The 24,718-nt window shown below is 35.3% G+C and overlaps 1 long non-coding RNA gene across 1 annotated transcript in view; it reads left to right on the forward strand.

Moving 5' to 3' along the window:
* Positions 1 to 587: 587 nt before the first annotated feature.
* LOC148109348 (uncharacterized) overlaps positions 588 to 24,718 on the forward strand; it is a 371,717-nt gene continuing 347,586 nt past the window's right edge. The window contains exon 1 of the long non-coding RNA XR_015725858.1: positions 588 to 632. This is a non-coding gene — a long non-coding RNA (uncharacterized LOC148109348). The remainder of the gene's footprint in view (positions 633 to 24,718) is intronic.

The following is a 24,718-nucleotide window of genomic DNA, read 5'->3' on the forward strand; positions in this document are numbered from 1 at the left end:
GGCTGCTTACTACTTGTGTCTAAAGAATAGAATAAAGTAGAAGTGATGGTGTGAGACTGGAGATTAGGTAATGAAAGTTCCAACAGCTTCATTCTTGCTCTCTGTCTGGGTTTGCTTACTCTAAGGAAGCTAAAAGCCATGTGAAGAGAACTCTCCAGCAACTTTATTAAGAAATCCATGTAGTCAGGACCTGAGGCCTTCTGCCAATGGCTATGTGAGTCAGCCATTTTGGAAGCTGATCTTCTAGCTCCGGGCAAGCTTTCACATTATGACAGCTCCAGTTTCCCTGAGTCAGCACTCGGCTAAACTATTCCCAAATTCTTAACCCACAGAACCTGGGAGAGAATAATTTTTTGTTGTGTTAAGCTACTAAAGTTTGAGTTTTTGTTATGCAGCAATAGGTAACTAGTATACTATCACAGAGTTGGATAAGTCTGGTTGGAAACGTAAGCATAGGATTCCATGAGAACTTGGAGATGCAGCATCTATACCAGTCTGATGGTTTTGACTGTAAATAATGTTTAAGCTAGACTTGGTGAAGGAACAGAAATTATATAATAGTACTGGTTTATTTTTCCCTTTTATCTCAGGCTCTTGTGTGGTCCAGTTGATCTTGTCTCTTCAAAATTTTGGTAAGTATTTCATCATAGATTTTTTGCACTAATATTGATTGTTAAAAGTATATCATTAAAATGTTATTTGTCTCAACTTTTTTTAGAACTCCCTTGAATTTTTCACCTGGTCAAGTGCCTCACTAGCCTCACTCTTGTCTCAGCCCTCCTGAGAGAAGAGTAACATTTCAGGCACTGGAAAGTGTATGTGCAAAAATTGGGAAACAAGAGGGAACACAGAGCTTACAGTATTTTCATAAAGAGTTCTGACCAGGGTGTCTGGGTGGCTCAGATGGTTAAGCATCTGCCTTTGGCTTAGGTCATAATCCCCAGGGTCCTGGGATCAAGCCCCGCATCAGGCTTCCTGCTTGGCGGGGAGCCTGCTTCTCCCTCTCCCTCTACTTTTCCCCCTGCTTGTGCTCTCTCTTTGTCAAATAAATAAAATCTTAAAAAAAAAAAGTTGTGACCAAATATTTCAAAAGATGCCCTAAGTAGTGGCCACCTTCTTTTACCAACTCTTTGTTATAATAGCTGGAATTATTGTGATGTAGGCAAAAGAAAAGTCTATATAATTCCTAGATTTGCTACTTCTGAATTTATGATCTTCGACAAGTCACTTAAGCTCTTTGAGCCCGTTTTTTGAAGGGTGAGAACCATAATGCTCATGTCACAGGTTGTTATCAAGTGAAGTAAGATAAAAGAACATGATACCACCTCATTCATTAGAGGTAGGTCAGCATTTAATTAACAATAGTTCATTTAGTGACTATTGGCTTGACTCTTTGGGCTATTGTAATTGAGAGCTGAGTACAGTATCTTTGTGTTAGAAAAGAGTTTGGTTCTTCTGTTTTAAATTACTTTCCAAACTGTGGTCTATATATTTTTGACTGCACAGACAATGTGATAAAGCTCCCCTGTGACTTATTCTTAGTATCTTATATGGTACTTAAAAAAACAAAAAAACAAAACAAAACAAAAAAAACTTGAGGAATATTATGAAAGGTATAAAGGTGGCATTAGTTTGTGCTCATTGCATGCCAAGCACAATGCCTAGCACAGTAAAGACACTTTGTTTCATTCATAAGAGAGATATTGTTATTATCCTATCATACAGCTGTGAAAACTGAGGTCTTGAAAGTTTAGTAGATGACCCAGGATTGTGCAGCTAGTACATGACAGAACTTGGATTTCCATGCAGGCATTCTACGTGGAGAGACTCAACTCTACCACTCTAGGTCCATTGCCTCCCAACATTTCCCTATGCACCCACTTTTTCATTTGATTTAGAAAGCTCTTGATAGACTGACTCTGATTTTATCTAGGAAATGCCTGATTCTGTTTACTTTTTAAAATCAGTTCTTTTACCTTCTCAGATTTCCCCCTGTAATTAATTCTGTGTTAACTCTCATTTTAAGAAGTCTTTTGGAAGTAACCTTATCAAAGGCTTTAAAGTCTCTAAATATATGCAGTTTATTGGTTGTTCATTTAATTCACTTACCTCAAGGAAATTGATTAGATTTACAAGGTATGTTTGCCGGTTTTAAGGAAGAACAAATACCTTCCAGATATTTGCAAAATAGACAATACAGGACAGCACACAGATTGTTGAGTGACTTGTTCAGCTATTCTCTGTGTAGTCTGATCTGTAACATTCTGGCCATTTTCCATAAAAATAAGTTCAAAATTTTCTGTATTATAGTATTAAAGAGAATTAATTTAGATATCATGTAGTTTAAGATAACTCTCTCTTTGTATCATCTCTGCTTTCCTTTGGTCTACTTCTATTGTTATAAATCTATATAGAGACACACAGAAATATGCAGATACTTGTATGTACATATACATATTTATACACACACATATATATACAGATATTTACATATTTCTGTAGATACACTTTTTGTTATTCAAAAAATTTAAATTACAGTTTTGTGTTTAGAGTTTCTGCTTAAAATAACAAAAATGCATTAATTTTTCATTACATATGATGTTGAAACCATACAGTGATTTATATATTGCACTGAAATGCTGTCAAAGGAATATATCTTTGGTTTACAACATAGTGTAGCTATTGACCTGGGCTATGTTCAGCTGGTGACCTAGGATTGATGTGCTCCACAGATAATTACCAGAATAATTAATCACAAATATGTGAACATAAAGAGATTTTAGAGAAATTGGCATCTTCCTAATGATCAAGAGTACTTGCTGTTATCATGGTTATAAATATTTGTGGGGGGACTTGCTTAATTAAAATTAGTATTTACTTGTACTTTTTTTTTTAGAAATTGTCTTTCCTTACATTTGGATTTAAGGTATATTGAGTAAATTTTAACCCCTTCAAAGGTATCCATAATAGCCATGTTTTCCTTTTCTTTCTTTTACTTTTTAAAAAATTTTCAGTTATCTGCAAACAATTTTATTAATCAGTTTCAAAATTTTCTATATTCCTATAAAAATTTAACTTTGTTATGTCTGTAACTAACTTTCTTAACAGACCTTATCAATTTTTGTTGCAATACATTGCATTTTCCCTAGAGCAGTAATGCCCTTTTGTGGAGTGGTAGCTAGTAGTGTAGTACGGAGAATGAGGAAAACTGATTAATTGCTTTTAGAATAGTAAATGAAGCCTTTTAATTTAATGAATATTTCAACAGAATCAATTCACTTTGTCTCTCTAAAGGCAGAATCCCATAGGGAGAATTTCTTTGGGGTGACCTAGAGAGCAAATTGGAACCTCTGTGAGGTTGGCGTACAATATGTTTTTACAAGCACTTAGATTTTCTGAATCCCTCTAATATATTACCGCTAACCTAAAATGCGTTCAGTTTCAAGAGTTTAGATTTACAAATTATGCTTGGGTATTGCGAGTTGTGAGGCCAGGGCATGGGTTCTCTCTATCTGAGATGTGTCTATTCTAAGTATACCGCTGAAGCTGGATCTCTTAAAAGGCTGGAGAGTATAATGGATAGGTTGGTAGACTAAGAGCATGTCTATGTGTGGTAAAGGGAATGAACTGCATCTTAAATCCTGTGAGCATGACACAATACAACTCATTTATATGACATAGCCATTTAGATCTTTGAACTGGCTTGATCTTATAATCATAGTATAAGATTATAAGCCAAAAATCAAGGCAATTTTTTTCTACATGTTTAACCATTTACGTATTTCTTTTACTTCCTCTGTTGGGCCTCATTTTCCATTCATTTGAAAGTGTAGTAACCACATTGATTATTAAGTAGCTTTCTCTGAACATTCTTTTTTCGTGATGGAAAATTGCAGAATGATAGTTGTTGATAATTTTTTTTATTTAATTTGAATAAACTATTATCATGTCTTCATTAATGTATATACATAATATGTATTCAGGAAAATTTAAGACATTAACATATTACCCTCAGAAGTAGGGTCAGTATTTATTAAAAGCAGATGCATAGTTTGAACTTTCTGATGCTCTTGGCAATTTAATTTTGCTGATTTTTACAGAAATTTCAGACACATGCTTCATGACTGCTTAATACAATGTACTAAGAGTAACGTAGAACAATTTAAAAATTGTGAGATAATGGATGCTATCATGCTACCATTCAATAATAAGCCATTTTATATCCATAGCATGTTAAAATAGATTGCAATTTCTTTATTTGTATCTCTTTATTTTTTATGTACTTACACTTATATCTCTCCTTTGGCTGTCTGGTTTGAAATTAACCGATACTTTGTTCTTCAGTCCAATAAGATGTTCTAACTATATTCATTAAACTCAGATTAATGGAGATTTATAAAATGTGGTGAGGTACAAAAATTAAGAGGTCTAGCCAACAGGGCATAAAGTTGAATGATACAATAAAGTAGAAAAAGAAATTGGCAAAAGCTGTCTTCAGAAATCTTGGTTTTACATCAGGTCAGTCCACAAAGATGTGAAAACTAGAAAGACATCAGAAACATCTGATTAGCTATTTGATTCCTTATATATTAGCATTAACAAAATTGAAAAATAATAAAATTTTATTTCTAACTTTTAGATATTCAAAAATTAGAAATTCAGGTGAATATTTGCTTGTTGATAAACGTAAGCAGTATTTTTCAAAAAGTTTTGACCTAGAACTTATATTTAGAAATAACCTTATAATGAATCTCAGAATAGTGCATAAATAAGATAAAACTGGATTTCCTGTTTAAACCTTAAGTGGAGTATCAGAGCCTGTCTGCTTCTGTTTCCTTTATCTTTACTCTCTCATCCCAACAATCTTCGGAAGGTTTCTGAGGCCATTGGTAGAGAACACCTGAGAAAATTTGCTGAATGGAGGCAGAAAAATCGAAAATATCCAGTTAGTAGTGTTCCCCAAATCAAGTTTATTTTCTGTATCACAATATGATCACATTAGGAAATTTTTATTCTCCACTGAGCTGTTTTACATTTGATTTCATCTCAAAATCTCTCTATATCCTTTCAAGGCACTTTCAAACACTCATTTTACAACAGTCATTATTATCCATGAACTGTTTTAAGTTGGACAACTCATATTTTCTCTTTGGAAGATAATTTGAACAGCTTAGAATAGAAGATTTATGGAGGGCATGAATATACGAAGATCCTGAAGAAGACTAATGCACCACGTTTATGTAGTCTGAACTTTATAGCTGCCCTCATTAAGCAGCTGGCCAGAACTAAGCTGCAAGAGTTTTTGTTACTGCTGTGAAAATGTGTTTGACCCATTAGGGTCTCTCCCAAAACTGGTTAGGAAGCATCATTCTATGTCACTGTTTCTCATATTTAATAATGCACAGAACTCACTTAAAAATGAATAGCTTCTGCAATGTTGAATATCGTTGGGCAGCTATAAGAAAATATCACAAAGTAGGTAGCTTATAAACAATAGGGCCTTCTCCGGTTCTCATTTCTTGGTTTAGTATAGCTAGAGATATATTAATTTTGTTGATATTTTCAAATAAACAGTTTTAGGCTTCATTGATTTTCTTTATTCCTTACCTTTTTTATTTAATTGATGTTCACTCTATTTTTTTCTTTCCCCGTACTTATTTCGATGTTAAAGTGCTCTTCTTTTTCTAAACTTCTGAGGTATAAGCATAGAGTTTTGGTCTTGGACTATTTTTCTTTACAAAGAGCATTTAAAATTGTGACTTACCTGCTAACGATTGGTTCAGCTTTATACCACAAATTCAGAAATGTACTGGATTTTAATTATCATTCAAGATATGGTTTGATTTTCCTTCTTATTTTTTATTTGACTCAGGAGTCGTTTGGAAATGTCTTAATTTCCAAATATTTAGAAATCTTTTCAAATTGTTAATTTCAAAATTAATCCTGTTCTGCTTAGAGAACATACTCCATATGAGTTTGATCCTTTTAAATTTATTAAAACTTATTTATGGACTATAATATGATCTGTATTGGTTAATATCCCATATCACTTAAAAGAGTGTATATCATGCAATTCATGTGGCAGTTAGTTGAAGATGGTTTGTCTATTACTACAGATTTTTTTTTGGTCTAGTTTTTTTATCTAGTTGTGGTTGTGTTTTACCTCATCTCAGCCTTTTGATTTTAATCTGAGCCTTTTGATTGGAATGTCTGGTCAATTTGCATTTAATGTAATCAGTGATACAGTTGTCTTTATTTTAAACTCTGATATTTCGATATTTGTTTTCCCTTTTGTCTTCAGTTTTTTGTTTTTGCTTTTTGTTTTTGTTCCTCTGTCTCCTTTCTTATTTTCTGTTAGTCAAAAAATGTAATATTCTTTTTAAATTTCTTGTTGGCATTCTACATGACTCTATTACATTAATTTTTATGATTGTTTTGGGGATTAAAATATGCTTTAACTTATTGCAATCTCCTTAGAGTTATTATTGAATTACTTCTGCTAGAATATTGGAAGTGTGCTTGCAGTGACTTATTTCCTCTTAGACCCTTATTCTATTGCTAATATTTTCATATGCTTTATATTCAGAGGTGGTGATGATACAATGCTACAATTTTTGTTTTAAAGTTTTAGGGTTTAGGGAGAAAAAGATGAAAGTGTGTGTGTGTGTGTGCGTGTGTGTGTATTTTCCCACAAACTTACCATTTCCGGCATTTCAGTGCTTTTTATTCATATTCATCTTGCCATCTGGGGTGATTTTCTTCAGCTTAAAGAACTTCGGCAATTCCTGCAGTGCAGGTCTGCTGGTGATTAATTCTTTTAAGTTTTAATGTACATGTCTTTATACCATTTCATTAAAAAAATAAATTTGCTGGATAAACGAATTTTGGTTGGCAGGTTATTTTTTTTCAATACGTAGGGTATCATGTTATGTTATAATTGTAATGAGAATCAGCCATTCATTATATTGTTTTCTTCTGTTAGTAAAGGGTTTTCTTCTGTTTCCAAAGTGTTTATCTGTAGCTGCTTTTAAGATGTTCTCCATATTACTCCCTTTCAGCTATTCTGAGGAGTGATTTTTCTTGTTTTTATTCTGTTTGGGGTTCATTTATCTAGAGAAACTTTCTGTCATTATTTTTTCAATTTTGTTTCTGCCTCCTTTTCTGTCTACTCTCACTCTGAGAGTCAAATTTCACTTCTTTTTTAACACCTGATATTTTCCCATTGGTCTCTGAGACTCATTTCAGTTTTCTTAAATCTTTTCCCTCTGTTCTCCAGGTCGAATAATTTCTTTTGACCTGTCTTCAGAATACTAATTCTTTCTTCTGACATTTTTTTCTTTCTTTCTTCCTTCCTTTCTTTCTTTTTTTTTAAGATTGTATTTATTTATTAGAGAGCGCGTGTGAGTGCATTTGCTCGCGCAGGTTGGGGGAGGGGCAGAGGGAAAGGGAGAAGCAGGCTCCCAGGAGCCCCAAGAGCCACTTAACCAACTGAACTACCCAGGCACCCCTCTTCTGCCCTTTCTAATCTCTGTCAAAACAATCTGGTAAGTATTTTATTTCAGTTATTGTGTTGATCAGCATTAGCGTTTCCATTTTTTATAGTTTCTATATCTCTTTTTAGATCATCTCTCTCTCTCTCCTCTTTATGGCTTTTCTTGCCTTTGATTATTTGAATATACTTGTAAAAGCTGTTTTGAAGTCTCGGTTTGCTATGTCCAATCTCTGTGCTGACTGATCCGAATCAGTTTCTATAGACTGCTTTTTACTCTCAGTATAGGTCTTATTTCCATTTCTTTGGATGACTATAAAGTATTGGTTGAAAATGATCATTGTAGACAAGATGTAACAGTGACTCCAGTTCTGTTATCCTTTTCAAAGGATTCTCAGTGTTTGTTCTGCTCTGCTACTTATTTTAGCCTACTCCTATTTTACTCTACCTTCCAGAGTATTCCTCTGCGTAGTGTGGTGGTCAGTCAAGTATTTAGGTGTGATTTATACATAGATTTTGGGCTCATCCTTTTTGTTTCTATGAAACACCTAATAAATTCTAGCTGTTTGCCTGTCTTGGTCTGTGTCTTCTCAGACCTCAAAGAGTTAGGTTTTAGCTTCCTGTTGCCCAAGCTGGGCAGCGATTATAAATGCAGTCAGTTAAAAACAGTTAACAATGGCAAACAGAAATCTCACCAAGTCAAGCTTTGTCTCTAAAGACTACATTCTTTGGGGCACCTGGGTGGCTCAGATGGTTACGTGTCTGCCTTCAGCTCAGGTCATGCATGTCCTCGGGGTCCTAGGATCGAGTCCCACTTCGGGCTCCCTGTTCAGTAGGTAGCCTGCTTCTCCCTCTCCCTCTGACCCTCCCCCTGCTTGTGCTCTCTCTTCCTCTCTCTCTCAAAAAAGAAAAAAGAAAGAGTACATTCTTCTCTTGGGCTCTGGTATGAAGGAGGGCCTTCTGTAATTCATAGTGAAAACATTTCAAGCCTATAGTTCCATAGCAAGGTGGTCTATTAAATATAAGGTTAGCAAAATAACATTTCAGACATGCAAGATCTCAAAAAATGTACATCCCATGAACCCTATCTCAGAAAGGTACTAGAATAAATTCTCCCCTAAAATGGAGTGAATCAAGAAAAATGAACAAACAAACAAACAAAAACCATGAGAGTTTATCTAGGAAAAAAGGGGATCTATCTCAAGAAAATGGCAAAGTTAGCCTCCAGAGTGATAATGAAGGAAACACAGATGTTTATGCTATGCATCCAAAATGGCAGAGAAGTAACATTTCTAAGAAACAGAAAGTGCTGGATAGTTGAGGTATGTGAGAGAACTAAAAGATTTAGGCTATTAAGAAAAGTTTGTGTATAAACCAGGTTTAAAATCAACACAAATTAAAAAATTTAAGAGGAAAATTCCAGAGAAGACAAAAGGTTGGCAAGAAAGGTTACAATGATCATAGCAAACATAAGGCTCATTTGTGAATAGTTTACAGGATCACAGTTGTGTCCCCAGTGAATGATGCTCTTATCAGATGCTTACATAATGATATTGAAAGATTGAAGAGGGATAGGGATGCCAAGTAAAATACAAGATGGTTACTTAAATTTGAATTTCAGGTAAATAATTTTTTTGTATAAGTAAACAGGATTTAAAATATATTTATACCAAAAATACTGTTTTTGTACCTTATTTGTACATTAAATTCAAATTTAGCTGGCTATCCTATGTTTTATTTAATATATCTGACAACTTTAGGGATGAGAAGTGCCGAGGTGGGAGTACATGAAAGATAGCTGAATTCTCACCTTACCCAGTAAAAGATAATAGAGAAAAATTAAAATATGAAATAAAAAATAGGCAATATACTTGTATTTTTAGAGACATGGAGGTAAATACCAAAATAAATAGCTATAATAGTTGAAATTAGTTTCCTCTAAGAGGTACAAAATATGTGGGAGTTGGCAAGACATTTTTTTTCTTTAGAAGAATTATGGAACCATATGCATAAAAATGTAATGAAAATAGAAACAAAATAAACAATTTAAATGCAACTAAAAGTACAGAATAATAAAAATTAGAAAAAAATTAAAGTAGTTTAATGAAAAACAAGTGTTTGGGGTTGAAATTGAAACCTCATTCAAACTATGAATATGGTGTAACTCCCATAGTCCTATTCTTTGGAGTTTGGCATTCCTGTACTGCTATGTTCCATGTGTTCACTCTGAATGAATTATTTTACCACTTCTGTTTTAACTATTACAGAACTTTATTGTGATGAATCAAGATATCACTTTGCTTTCATTTAATAATGAGTTTCTATTTATGTATTAAATATTCCTGTCATTTTCTCATTAACAAACAACATGAAAAATATTATGATGTGGTGCTAATGAGATCATGAACATAAAGACAGGAATGCTAAAATTATTTACTAATACTTAGATTTAAGTGATTGTCCAGTGAAGTGTTTTAATGCTAACATTAATTTTTAGTTTAATATTAAACTGGAAACATGAAAGTAAAATATTCATACGGAAATCTCAAATATCCCTGAGATGACTTTCATGATACCTAAAATTCATATATGTCACTGTGGAAAATGGTCACTGCTTTGCTTATTTTCTCCTCCTCTCTCCTCTCCTCTCCTCTCCTCTCCTCTCCTCTCCTCTCCTCTCCTCTCCTCTCCTCTCCTCTCCTCTCCCCTCCCCTCCCCTCCCCTCCCCTCCCCTCCCCTCCCCTCCCCCCCTCCCCTCCCCTCCCCCCTCCCCTCCCCCTCCCCTCCCCTCCCCTCCCCTCCCCACCTCCCCTCCCCTCCCCTCCTCCCCTCCTTTCCTCTCCCCTCCCTCCCTTTTCTTTCTTTTTTTCTTTCCTAGATTTAAACAAAAAGAGAGAAATTAAGATATTCAGGTTGTACCTCTAAACTGTCACTGAATAGTCAATTGAAATAAAAATCTAAATGACTGCAGAGTTGAAATTTTCATATGTATATTAAATATAAGAAATGACTTTTAGGGGCGCCTGGGTGGCACAGCGGTTAAAGCGTCTGCCTTCAGCTCAGGGCGTGATCCCGGCGTTCCGGGTTCGAGCCCCACGTCAGGCTCCTCCTCTATGAGCCTGCTTCTTCCTCTCCCACTCCCCCTGCTTGTGTTCCCTCTCTCGCTGGCTGTCTCTATCTCTGTCAAATAAATAAATAAAAAATCTTAAAAAAAAAAAAAAAAAGAAATGACTTTTAGATTTCAGTTTTTCTACTGAAAACAAATCCTCTTTGTTTTTTTTTTTTGTTTGTTTGTTTGTTTGTTTTTTAGTGAGAGAGCACAAGTGGGGAAGGGCAGAGGGAGAAAGAATTGCTGGGAGCCGATGCGGGGCTCCATATCACAACCTTGAGATAATGACCAGAGTCGAAATCAAAAGTCAGATGCTTAACTGACTGAGCCACCTAGGCGCCCCAGAAATCTTATTAAATAGGTTTCATTTTGCTTCTTTTAGCAGAGGGGAAAACAGAGCCAGAGAACTTAGGTATCCTGTAGTTAACAAGTCTACAGAGGTCAGACATAGAGCCAGAGACAGATAATTATACCCCAAATGTCTAACTTCATTTTCTTCTGATGCTGGGTTGCTCCCTCAAATCTATTAAAAGGCGGTTGCTTTCAGCTTAACTGTACAACTCTAACCACTTTTGAGCAAAAGCCTATCCCTGCCCATCTTCTTTTGTTCAGTGTCAGTATTGTTAATTTCAGTGCATTCAGTATCATTTTTAATAAAATTTTCTGATATTCATAAAAATAAAATATTTTCATAAAAATGTATGTGGTGAAACGTATGTTTAATGCTCAGTGTCTAGTGAGATCACTATTATCAATTCTAGTACCCTATTAGAGTACAAAGTTTGGGGCCAATCTCTACCAGTTATGTTTGTTTTGAATCTGTTAGGATTCTGAAAACTGTTTCTTAAAGATGACTTTTTCTTACCTCCATTTAAATTTCTGAAGCTTGTAGATTGCATAGGAGAGAATGTGGAAAGGTTAACTGCATAAACATTTATCATTTTTAAAACAAAATCATGTACTGCAAAAGACACATAATGAAGCACCACCTTCTACATACCGTGAGATTATCCACTTCCAGGATGAGAACCAAAAATGGATCAGCGTTGTATGTTTGGTTTACATCTGCCTTTTATGTATTAGGGAATACTTACTTCTCTCAACCACTCCTATTTACTTCATCTTTTCAGATGGGAAAACACTTTTCTCTGAATTGATGACTACTTATTTTTCAGCTAAAGTAAATACAGGTCTATATCTCTTTTCATTTGTGTGAGAAGCTGACACATTCTGTCACAACATCGCTTGAGTAAATGGGAAAGTGACAGCTTCCTGGCAAAATTTTAAAGAGATAAACATCTATTTTTGTTTAAACAGCCACTAAAAAAAAATCAGATAGAAGCTTTCCAGGTTGAAAGGATAAAGAATGCATGAGTGGTGCAAATTGGTAAATGAATGCACGTTCAAAAACTTCTGATGTCTGCCTCTGCGATTTTAACCACAGCTCAGTGGTTTTTGGAATTAAATAATAAGTCTTCAAAGAATAATTTCTATCAAGATGATAGAATTATCAAAAAGTAGATTAACAGGATTAAAAAAACCAGAATAATATCCTTAGAAACAATTCCAAATTGAAATATCAAATATTTGCTTTTTCCCACTTTTGAATTTTTTTTATTTTAAATACTGTATTCCTAGAAAATTGTATTACTGGTTTAAAAATGGCTCTAAGAAAATTACTGTTACTTAGTCTTTATATAATACTTCTAAAATAATACGTTTTTATAATGTTTCCCTTTCTAACTATTTTACTGTTATAAGCATTACTATTTTTATCCTGGCTTCTCTTAGAATCTATAAACATAGTAGGTTCATTTTTATCTCAAGTAACAATGTTACTTACAAAACTTGTGTTTTTTCTTCTTTTTGCAATTGAATCTTTAAAACAAAATTTTATAATTCACTATCAGTTTTTATAATATAGAGTGAGGGAACACTTTATATTAAATTTGGTATAAAGAATTTAGTAAATAAGAAAATTTGTGGGGCGCCTGGGTGGCACAGCGGTTAAGCGTCTGCCTTCGGCTCAGGGTGTGATCCCGGCGTTATGGGATCGAGCCCCACATCAGGCTCCTCCGCTATGAGCCTGCTTCTTCCTCTCCCACTGCCCCTGCTTGTGTTCCCTCTCTCGCTGGCTGTCTCTATCTCTGTCAAATAAATAAATAAAATCTTTAAAAAAAAAAAAATTGTGTTAGTTCTGGAGACATAAGATCACATGAATGTCAGTCAGAGGTAGGTATTAAATACATCATTATTGGATTTTATGGCTCTCACATTTATAATTCCTGTTGATAGTAACCTTCTCTATATCACTGCAGGATTCTTCTTCAGATTTCCTGGAGCAAGTAAACTAATGTTTAATCTTGCAGATTCTATGTTGTTCCAGTTACAGTCAGTGAGCCTTTCATTGACGCAACCATAATGTATTCCTGTATTCCTGTCTCATCTCATTCCACACCTCTCCAGCCAGATCACAATTCTTGGAAGATGAGAACAGCAGGGGATTTTCATTTTCTTTTCAGTTACAAAACAGAGGTTGAGAGTCCTAACCTTTACTTCTACATACTGTTACCGATTAAGTAGAATCATATATTGGTAGTTGAGGAGTTATATGTTTAACACAATGACTGGCAAATAAACCAAACAAGAATAGTGATCAAAGTATTCTGTTACTTCAGCTAAAAATGAATTATGTGTAGGAGATAATAGAAGAAGAGTCCTAGATTATGAAATGTAACCTCGGCCCAAGGGTGCAAGAGCACCTGGCTCTGAGAGTCCCAGACAAACCAAATCCCACCACTTGTCACTGACAAAATTCAGAGGCAGGGGGACAGTGTTAGCGAAACGAGAAAGGGATATATTTCAGTGAGGTCAACATCAGTGGGCTAATGTCCCAAAGTCTCCAAAGTGCTGAAAATGCTTCTAGGTTTATACAAGGACAATGTAGGACAAAGGTCAGCAGGTCCATGAAGGTAGCAGTAAAGGTCAGGTTGATCATTGTCTTGGGGACAATCACTTACGATCTTGCTGGCTTCAGGGTAGTCAGTTCTTATTGCTTGAGATGGTAGTTTTCAGTTCCCATCATAGGATGCTTTGCCCTGTGGGTCTTTTGCCTGAGTTAAAAGATAAACTGGAAAGAAGAACTTAATCAGTTCTCAGTTGTTTCGAAACTTTTGGGACATACACTGTTAAGGTTTATATGTGAAAAAAAATATTAATCTGCGTATTTATAGAAGCGTTGAATCCTAAACTCCATCCTGGACTTTCTCATTTGGCCTTTTGGACAGTCTTTCTAATTTATACACATAGGGAGACCTTGGGATTGCAGTCAGGATGTTCAGGAGAGAGCAGAACAGCCAACATGCTATTGACTGTGATGAGCAGGGTCTCCATTTTTCCACCCTTAGTATCGAACTACTCTGAAGCAAGTAGTAAGAAAGGTGGGCTGGGATTTAAATAAACAGCACATTCATTTTTACATTGAAGTCTCTTGATTAACAGTAGAAGACATCACTCCTGAAAGCATCTGCAGTGTCAGTAATTCCATTAACAAAGAAGCCACTTTATTATCAACATACTGTAGATTCATTTTAATGTGTCATTTGCACTTCAAAGTCACATAACTTTTATTATGGTAAATCAATTAAAACTATTTCTCATGATAATTTATCTTCTGCAGAGTTTATCATCTCAGAGAATGCAATATTTCCCAATTTAACTTCCAAGACAAAAGTGATGTAATTTGAATGCCTTTTACTGAGCTTATTAAGCATAAAGATCACAGAAATTTCAAACCCTGAAAGATAACTGTTTCATCTATGTGATAAAATGGAAGCCACAGTTTTTTGTAGTGTACTATAGGTAGTGGAGACAATATGCTAATTAGTAATATAACCTCATTTACTGATTTTCTGTGTCTCCCATTTTAAAAGATAATCTAGTAAAAGCAGATAGCTTCTCTGATATTAATTTTAAAGAGAATGTAAAGATTTATATGAAACATTTTATTGAAGATTTGCACATGAACTGAATTTGAGGATGGTAGAGTCACCTATTTTGTTACTTTAAACAACTTTATAAGAGGATGCTTCAAAGATTTAATCCTTATCTTTGAAAAATGCCAGTATTTTTCAGCTGTTGTGGAATATTTCTAAAATAAGCAGTTTTAGTATCCTTTGCAGCCTAAAAAATGTTTGTGTGAAATGAGGAATTTTATGCTTTCCTAAGTTGAGTAAACAAACTTAAAGGATATATTCAAACGCTGGCCACATTTTTTTTTTATTGTCCGATTGAATTTAACTCAATGATTCTATCAATGGAGATAGAAGATAAAATATTCATAATTTCTTTATGAGTGGCAGTCAAAATATGTTAGATGAGTACTGTATAAAGTGTACAGGTTGTATTTACTTATTAATGCAATTTTAGTAAGGTTTGGTTTATTTTATGATAAAATAGCAGTTTGAGTGGCATTTTTTTCTTCTGAGATATTTGTGTTTCTTGAAAAACTTCATTAGAAATGGGTACATTATTCATTTTCTTATCATTGTCTTTAAGTTCTTATTTTGTTTCTAAATATTAAGAAATTTGTGCCTAACAAATATCTTTGTACCCATTCATTTAATTTTGCAAGGAGATTATTTGTAGCATCTAAAGGAGAAGTAGCACTTATAAAAAATAAGTTACTATACACTATTAGCAGTAGTGTCCTTAATTTCAGCATTTGTAATGGAAAAATTAGAATCTAATATAAAAGAGAATTTTGCTTATAAAAATGACCGGAGAGTAAAATCAACTTAATTATAATAAGCTTATTGCCTCCCACCATCATAACAGTGCCTGAAGGATTTCCTGAAGACCGTTGGATCTTGGCAGAATAATTTGGGCATGCCGACACTGTTGAAAATCATGAAGATTGAAACTGGAGAGACCTAGTCTAACACTTGATATATGTTATGTGGTGTTTTGTTGTCGTTGTTGTTTTGCTTTAGTAATTTTTCAATATCTCATGCCTGTTTTATTGTTATTGGTGGTGGTGGTAGTGGTGGTAGTAATGGTGAAATGTTATTAATGTCAGTTATTTTGCGGATAGTACTGTAAAGCATTTGGAATCTAGTAGCGTGCAAATCAAAGGAATACTTCAAGCTAGGACCCTGATCCCCTATCCAGTCTATACCTCTAAAGTAGAGTCTTAGAGCATCCCTGAACCTCATGGCTGTGTATTCCAAATGGTAATTAGGTTTCTACACCTAAGTGATCTTGAATTTAATCAGTCCACCTTTCTTTTCCTCTCACTGCCATACAGTGTGATTGCAAAAATAGACCTACATCAACCAGGGGAGGATTTGCAAATGAACTACATTTCAAGATGGTGCAGTTACCATTTTTTTTTTTTTTTTTTTTGCAGTTACCTGTTCTGATAGTTGTAATGACTTTGTTAAGAAATTACTTCGAGGACTTACATCCATTTTTTTAATCTTTGGAAACTGCCAGGGTTTTTTCCCTTCTTTGTTAGTGAATCTTTCTCAAATAAGAAGTTTGAGTATCCATTTGCAGTCTGAAAATGTTTGTGTGGAAATAAGAACTCATGCTTTTGTAAATGGAGTCCAAATATTCTGAAGTGGTTTCCACGCTTTTACATTACACACCTCCATTATATTATATTTATTGATGCATAGAGCATATCTATGAACTTTTATACTAATGTATTACATATTCAGAAAATATGATTTAGTAAGATGTCTTCCTAATAATAGTGGCTTAACATTATCACTAACTAATATCTCAAGGGAAAATATACACTTAAGATAAGGCTATTGATACCCATGGGTGTAAGTCTATTTTTCAATAGACTAATTTCAAATCCTGATAACTTTGAATTATTTTGAACAGTTTCTTGTTAGATATGATTATGTCACAGATGTATTGCCTCAGAATGAGGCAGATGAAGAGAGCTTTGAGCAATAAACTACCAACTCTGCTATAACCTTGTTGCCCTCCTGTACTTAAATCACTGGGACTATCATCAATCCATATTTTGTAGACATCTTGTTTAACTCACTTGTCCATTTTGTATGGGTTAGTTTAGTTAAAACTGGGTGATTAAGTAGCAAATCCATTTAATTATGGAAATATACAAGAACTGTTCAGCAGTACACCAGACTCGTGAGGACAGCTCCTTCATTGTGGAAATTCTGCTCGCCTCTCAAAATTCCGTTTTAAACGCAACAGACATGAAATGAGACCTGAAAAAGCTTACCATGTCAATTAATGCATTAAAGCCTTAAATACTTTAAAGGAGTTACCATTTTTAAAATAAAAGTTAAAGATAAGTAGAAATTGTAACATTTTCTTCATATATCTTTGTAGTTTGTCTTGTACAACCCCTGGTGTGTCTTAATTCTGTTTTAGAGCGAAAGCATCAGGTGCTCCTATTTGAGCGCTGTGATTCAGTTTTCTTCCTCCAGGTACCATCACATACATTATAGGAATTCTTTCTCCTGGGAAGATGATCTTACTTCTCATTGTTAAACTTGGTCAAGACTCAAGATTTCAGTTCTTTGTGTTCAGCTCCATCTGTTCCCACTGCAAGCATCTTCCAGAGAGGCTCCCAATCAGAGAAGTTCTAAGGTGGAATTGACTACTGTTTGAAACCCTAAATGCTTCCCTTTCTGCCTTTGAGAACCACACCCAAATCTTTGGCAAGTTTTCCTTTAAAACCAGGGAAAAATAAAGGGTTTTTCATCTTCAGTTTCACATTCATCCAGGACCATGGGAAGATTCATTAAGCCACCAAAGTTATGTAATCCATGTTCCCAGTGAGTTCTCCACTTCCCTCCTCAAGAGATGCCGTTTTATAAATTCAGCGTTTACTTCTTATTGTTATTATTTTAAGGAAGATCTTGTAAATCATTCCAAGATGCTAAGTCTGCTCTACATGAAAGAGGGGTGAAGGATCACTGGTAATGCTAAGACACTCTTTATATGCCCTCCCTGAGGGAAAGTGCCCTCAGTGAGTAAAAAATTATATGTAGCATATCCTTAATAAAGAAGTGTAAGGGCAATTTCTAGAGAGAGAGGATGCCAAACGAAGAGAAATAACAAAAAGCTCTTTCAACATTTCTAATCCTTTTGCTATTGTCTCTTTCCCCTCTTGTAAAAGTTCTTTTTTTTAAGATTTTATTTATTTGACAGAGATAGAGACAGCCAGCGAGAGAGGGAACACAAGCAGGGGGAGTGGGAGAGGAAGAAGCAGGCTCATAGCAGAGGAGCCTGATGTGGGGCTCGATCCCATAACGCCAGGATCACGCCTTGAGCCGAAGGCAGACACTTAACCGCTGTGCCACCCAGGGGCCCCTCTTGTAAAAGTTCTTGAAAAAAAAAAAAAATAGCTCTCTTTCTTATTGACATATTCCTAAATTCTAAATTCATATTCATGTAATCATCATATAAAAATGGTTCTTTGGAATGTCACCACTGGCTTCTCTTCCTTGGGAAATGTAACCAGCCACATTTAATAACATTAAGGATCAGGAGAATGTCTTCATTTAAATGACTTTAATATTCAGCTTGCTCCATTAATATAATTATTGATATGATATTGATATGAGTCTGACAGGAAACATGAATAAAAATAGAAAGTTACAGATAACTTTATTGTTTGTTTCAGAAACTTCCTAAGAATCTATTTATCTGATGATACCACTAGTCTTCTTCAAGGATCCTTCCCATTACAATAGATTATTCAAAGGCGTTCAAAGGACTATGTCCTCTTCAAGAGTTCTCTAAAACACTCCCTCAGAATTGACTCCCTTACCTCAGTCTGTGCACCAATTCTACCATTATCTAGAAAATATTTCTCAATCTTGATCAAACCCCTACATAAAAGACCTACCTTATACCAGACCCCCAAACAATCTGCCCTTGTCTTCCATTGACCAAAGAAACAAAATAGCAAGTTATTTTACAACTGACTTTATAACAGTGGAATTGCAACTTGGGACAGGCAAACAATGGGAAAGGGTAGGCAAGTCCGAAGAAAAAAAGGGAAGATCCACTTGCATTCAGTTTCAGGAGGAAATTGAGGAGGATTGTTTTGAACAAAAAGTGCACTGGAGAATAAGAGTTTGGGGTTGTGGAGGTTTCTCACTGGTTGGGAGGTGTGGCTAGTGCCTTATGGGACAGAGAGTGATCTTCCTTCTCTCTGCTAATTAAGCAGGCGGTGATGAGTGGTATGTATATGTGCGTGAGAGCACCCCCTTCAGTGCTTTCCTTCATTTTAAATGAGGTTTCCCTTCATTCATTTTCATACTTCCCACTTCCAGAAAGACACTCGAACCCTAAGGTAGCACCTTTCTTTATTCTAGGGAGCAGTAACCTCAACTTTGCTTTATTAACTAGTTACTTGGTATTATGGTTTGTTTGCTGTTTGTTTGTTTTTAGGGACTTAGATATTTCACATGCTCATCTGTTCACTTGTTTGTTGTGATATTTTAAAAACAAGTGTATATATAATGTATATGTACATTCTAAAGAACAGTGTTAATAATTAAGTGTACTTCTGCTTTCTGATTATTTATGGTACTATTATGGCAGCGCAACATTCCTGCTTAAACAATTAAAAATATCATTATTAGTCACACAAATTTTAAAAGCATCACAGAGATATGAGACAATGAAGACTAGATGGACTAACATTCCAGAGAGGGGAGATTTCATTCCAAAGTGCGGTCACAGTTGCTTTTCTGGCCTGAGATAAAAATTTATCTTTGCTGGCCCAGCCTGAATTTATGTAGGGGAAAGAAAAACCAACAAAATTTTTAACAATCACATGGGGCTAGAGTGAGAAACAGAGAACTGAGTGTCCTCAAATGTATGGTCCTTTGCTCCACAAGACATTTTCTCTATTCTGAAGCTCTGCAGAAGGTTTAAATACTCCATAGAAAGCTTCTGAAAAATAGAACAAAATCTTATAAAAAGTTCACCAGTCTTTAAAAAATAGAGCTCTGTGGTGAGGGGTGGGGCTGAGGTGGGTAGAGTCTTTCAACAAAGAAGAATTTAAAGTCCTAGAAGGAGAGTTGAATGGATTCTGAGGACCTGTAGCCATATTTCCTCTCGGGGCACTTCCTCACTGGGGGTATAGGTGGGGACCAAGAATCTAGGCTTGGTCTCTTGACAGAAGGTTGTTGTGGAGGAACAGGAAATCAGCAGAGATTTTGCGTTCTCTCTGGGTTACAGTGATAACATTTGTGTCTGGGTGGTCATGAAATATGTGGCATTTCTATATATCAAGATGTCTGCTGTAGTCTGAGGCTGTGTAGCGCTGAATGGCAGAGCTAAACTAAAACCTTCTGAAGTACAGATCTGAGTCTCCTACTGCCTTCCCAGGCGGAGGAAGCAAAAAATGGTCATGTCTTAGAAACAAGGATAAGCTAATGACTGACTACCAAAACTGCAATCCAGTGCCAGCCTAACAAACTTTTTGATTTGATTGAGGTTATCAGTTAGGATTTTTGATGTCTTAACCCAAAGAGGAACTTATGGACTGGATACATCTTTGCTGGTTTTAGCCTACCCCCTGAGCTAGGTGGGAGGTTGAATTGGAGACTCTTTATGAAATAGCTCAATAGCTGAAATAGAAAAGAAAAACCCCAAATCACCTGCATTGATTGGAGGTTTGGAGATATTTGCCAGTCTCACCTTGGGAATAGGTGGGCATTATTAAATAAGTAAGGAGTAGTTAAATAGCTTCACCAGAAGTATCCATTTATCATCTTTATTGAAGACCATTTTTTGTTTACATATGTGAAATTTCAAGGTGGAGTTTTTTACTTTCTGATTAAATTGAGTCTGCTTTGGACTTTCCTTATTAACCCTTACTATTTTCTTTCCTTGATGATTATATCTTTAACTTTCATTCTTAAGTGACTGTTTTTATATTCCAAGTTTATAATTAGTATCTCCAAGTTCTTGGGCTTACTCAGTTGGTATCTTTTCAGAATTTTGAAAGCTGATCATTCCATTATCTCTGGATACTGCTATTTTCCTTCTATTAGATGCTTTGGGGTTTTATGTGGACTTAGTGATGTGCTGGTAAATGTGTAACATTGGCTCTTCAAAATAAAAAATACCTGATTGTAGCATTTTCAGATTTCCATGGTGTGAATATTCCCATCATGGTCAGTTTCGAGCTACCAAAGGTGATGTTCCTAAACAGACTTGGAAAGAGAGAATGTACAAACAGCTCTTGCAGGCTGATCAGAGCTAGTTCTAGCACACTAGTTTGTAGACTTATATTATTCTTTCTTACTGTGTCTTCCGTGTTACATATTTTAGAAACCTCCAGGTTTCCAACTTCCACCTTGGGTATGATTAATCTGCTAATGCAGACCTTGAGTTTTAAATTTCAGTTTTAGGGGTGCCTGGGTGGCTCAGTCGGTTGAGCATCTGCCTTCAGCTCAGGTGATGATCCTGGAGTCCTAGCATCGAGCCCTGGGGCGGGTTCCCTGCTTAGCAGGGATCCTGCTTCTCCCTGTCTTGCTACCCCTGCTTGTGTTCTCTCTTTCTCTGTCAAATAAATAAATAAAATATTTTTAAAAATTAAAAAAAAACCCATAAATTTCAGTTTTAAATTTTTTTCATTTTGGGGTTAAGTTTTTAAATATGCTGGTTTTCTACTCTTATTTTCAAGCCATTCTTGTATTTATTTCAACAAATACATATATGTTACATATAAATTACATATATGTAGTTATGCTTATACAATTTTATTTTCTGCTTAATCATTTCAAAATTGTTTTTGGAAATTTTGTCTGTTTTTGGTGGTTTTAACACAGGGAGCCTTGTTTTCTTTCATATTTTGTGATTTTTGACTGTGAACTGCTCATTTCCCCTGAAGCATTATTTTTGGAAACTTGAGCTGAAGTTAAATTTCCCAAAAAGGGTACATGTTTGCTTCTACCAGTGACTTTTTAAAAATTCTCTCCCAAGGTTTTAGATTGTGTACTATAATTTCCTAAAACAAACCTGTATGAAAACGAAACCACCTTGTGGTTACAGATTTTCCAGAGATTTATCTCTTTCCCCTTTGTTCCAGAATTGAAAATGGCATGTTTTCTTGCTGTTATTTTCAGTAAAATCGTTTTTATCTCTCATTAATTGTTATTCAGAGTATATACTTTGAGGTCCTGGTTTTACACAGATTTCTCCTGTTGAGTTTCCATGTTCTGTGGGCTTAGGGATTTATTTTCTATTCTTTGCAATCTTTAAAATAGCTTTCAAAACAGAAGTTCAAAGTTTCCAGCATTTAGCAGATACCCTCAGGGGAAATCTTTGAAATAAAAATTGGCTTTGGTTCTCATCTGATTTGGGGGTTCTGGATTTCCCAATTTGGGTGCTGGGAATTGACCTTCCTGGCTTTTGTTTTTGTTTGTTTGTTTTGGGGGGTGTCAATTTAACAGTGAATTTTATTTTTATTTACCTATCTTTTTACTACTTTTTCAGAATGTTACTTCTTTCACTGTGTAAAGTAACATGAAATATCTAGTCTCTCAAGTTACATATCAAAACCTAAAGCCAGGATTTTTTTTTTAAAGCCTTTTTTTTTTTTAAGCCAGAATGTTAATCTAATGAAAATCCAAAGCACAGAATACAGCAGACTATGTCAACACTGAGAGAAAAAAGTTGTGCTTTTAATCTTATTGGATGCATGTTTTATCTTTTCACCTAATCCTTTTTTAAGGAGCATTTTCAATTTCTTTATAATAATTTAAATTTAGAACTTTTTCAGATTGTTAAATTAGATTCAATTTGCCTAATTAAATTGACTCACCTCACTTGTTTTACACAAAGTTTTTCCAAGTATAGAATGTAACAAGCTAGTCTGAGTTCCTGTTAACCACAGACAACTGCATTTAACATGCATTAATCACATCAAAATAACTTCTGAAACTGAATTTTACAGTTTAGTTGAGGCATTTAGCAAGCGTCGGTTTTGAAGTTCTTTCTCTGGTGTTTAAATTTTATCTCTCTGTTTTCTATGGTTTGTGGTAAAACGGTATTTCTCTACTTAATAAAAATTACTGTCTTCACTCACTGATAGATATGGATTATGGGACCCTTAAAATTGAAGGATTACATTTTAATATTATACCTTTATTGTGCTTCCAAAATATCTAACAAGAAATGGGTAATTTTTTTTTTTTTTTGAGTACAGATTTTAGGAATCAAAGCAGGACTGTTAGTCATTAATAATATACACCTGTCAGGAGGAGGTCATTCAAAAGACATGACCTCTGATTGACCTGTGAGCTGGACTCAGGCACTGGGAGGGTTCTCTGTCTTTGGTATGTGGCTTCCACTTGCTCTTCCTGATCTACAGACTTAGGGATCAAATTGCATATCAAACAAATGTTTTCAGCATTTTGGATTGTGGTAGACAGAATAATGGGTCCCCCCAAATGTCCAGATCCAATTCCCTGCAACCTCTGAACCTGGAAATTGCAAACTAAAACTAGTTTAGGTTACATGGCAAAGGGGAGTTTAGGTAACACGCAATTGGTTTGGTTAATCAGCGAACTGTAGAGTAACCCGGGTTACTCAGGTAGGCCCAATGTAATTACAAGCATTCTTAAAAGTGGAAGAGGGAGGCAGAAGAGAACCAGAGGGAGTCCTGACGGAGGAAGCATGGTGAGGGAGCTTCAGTGCTGGCTTTGAAGATGGAGGAAGGTGGTCATTTCTCCAAGAGGTGCAGTTGGTTGCTGGAAGCTCCAAAAGGAGAGAAAATGTAGTCTCCCCTAGAGCCTCCAGAACTGGGTTTAGGCCAGTGATACCTGAGATGAACTCATCCAGAACTGGAAGATAGTATAAATCGGTAAGGTTTTAAGCCACTTAGTTTGTTGTGATCTGCATAAATCTTTTTTTTTTTTTTTTAATTTACAGCGTTATTGAACTATAACTGGCTTATAACTTCTGTGTGAGTTTAAGATCTATAGCGTGGTGTTTTGGTACACGTAACAATTGCGAAATGGTTAACATTCATGGTGACTTTTACAGAGAAAACTTGCAGAGGTATCTGTTAAGAGTTCTGTGAAATGTATGCTTTTGATACGTAGTTCTTCCGCATTATCCAGAAATCTATTAATAAACATAGTGCAGCTATTAAATACTATATTCAAAACACTTTGCTATAAATGAAAGGTACAATAGTAAACAAGACAGAAATCCTACCTGTGCTCAGAGAATACATAATAGAGAATTTCCAGCATATTAACTTTATTATTAACCGTAAAAACAAGCTCATTGGGTATAATACTCCACATAAAAGGATGAAAGCCGTGTCCTCAAAATGTCATTTAATTTTGAAAATTTTGTTGGTATAGAGGAGGATTTACTGGAGCAAATCTGAGGGTGTTGGGTGGAAAAATCTCTCTGTCATACTAAATTTCAATTGCAAAATTGGCCGATTTGCATATCTTTCACCACACTACATTTCCTGCTGTGCTCTAGCCAGGTTCTCCAGATAAGGGATGCTCCTCTGTACTTCTCTGAGTTTTACATGTACTGTTCCTTTTGTTTAACCTGGTCTTCCCGATGCTTTTCACTTGGCAAACACATGCGTTACTTCTTTTTCGCTTTCCCTCAGACTTGACTTCTAGGAAGTGTCCATGATCCTCTTACTAGCCTAGGTTATGTTGTCATCTTTATGTTCCTACAGTTTTTGGTGTTCATCACTATCCGATTTTAAAAGACTATTGAAAGCAAAATTGTGATGTGACTATATTGAAAACAGGTGCAAAAAAATAAGTGTGAGAAAGAAACCGATTCAGAACCTTCGAAGGAAAGATCTGAGCACTAGTTCATGACTAAGCTATAAATAACATAGAAAAATGTAAAAGTACCCTAACATAATATAAAGTACATCCATATGACAAAAGTGGGCTAATGAGAGAACAGAATTTCCTTGAGAGGACTGTTACCATTTTCTGATGCTGAGAGGATGCCCCCACACCCAGGGAGCAGGATGGAAGTTACTATCTTCCTATCTCAGGAGTAGTGCAATTTTTTTTTTTTTTTCTCCCAAGAGACCACTCAGGGAGCTTGACCCGCATCTGAAGTGGAGG

The sequence above is a fragment of the Ursus americanus genome, chromosome 10 (genome assembly GCF_024610735.1).
Source record: "Ursus americanus isolate L20-20 chromosome 10, mUrsAme1.1.p, whole genome shotgun sequence".
Classification (NCBI taxonomy): domain Eukaryota; kingdom Metazoa; phylum Chordata; class Mammalia; order Carnivora; family Ursidae; genus Ursus; species Ursus americanus.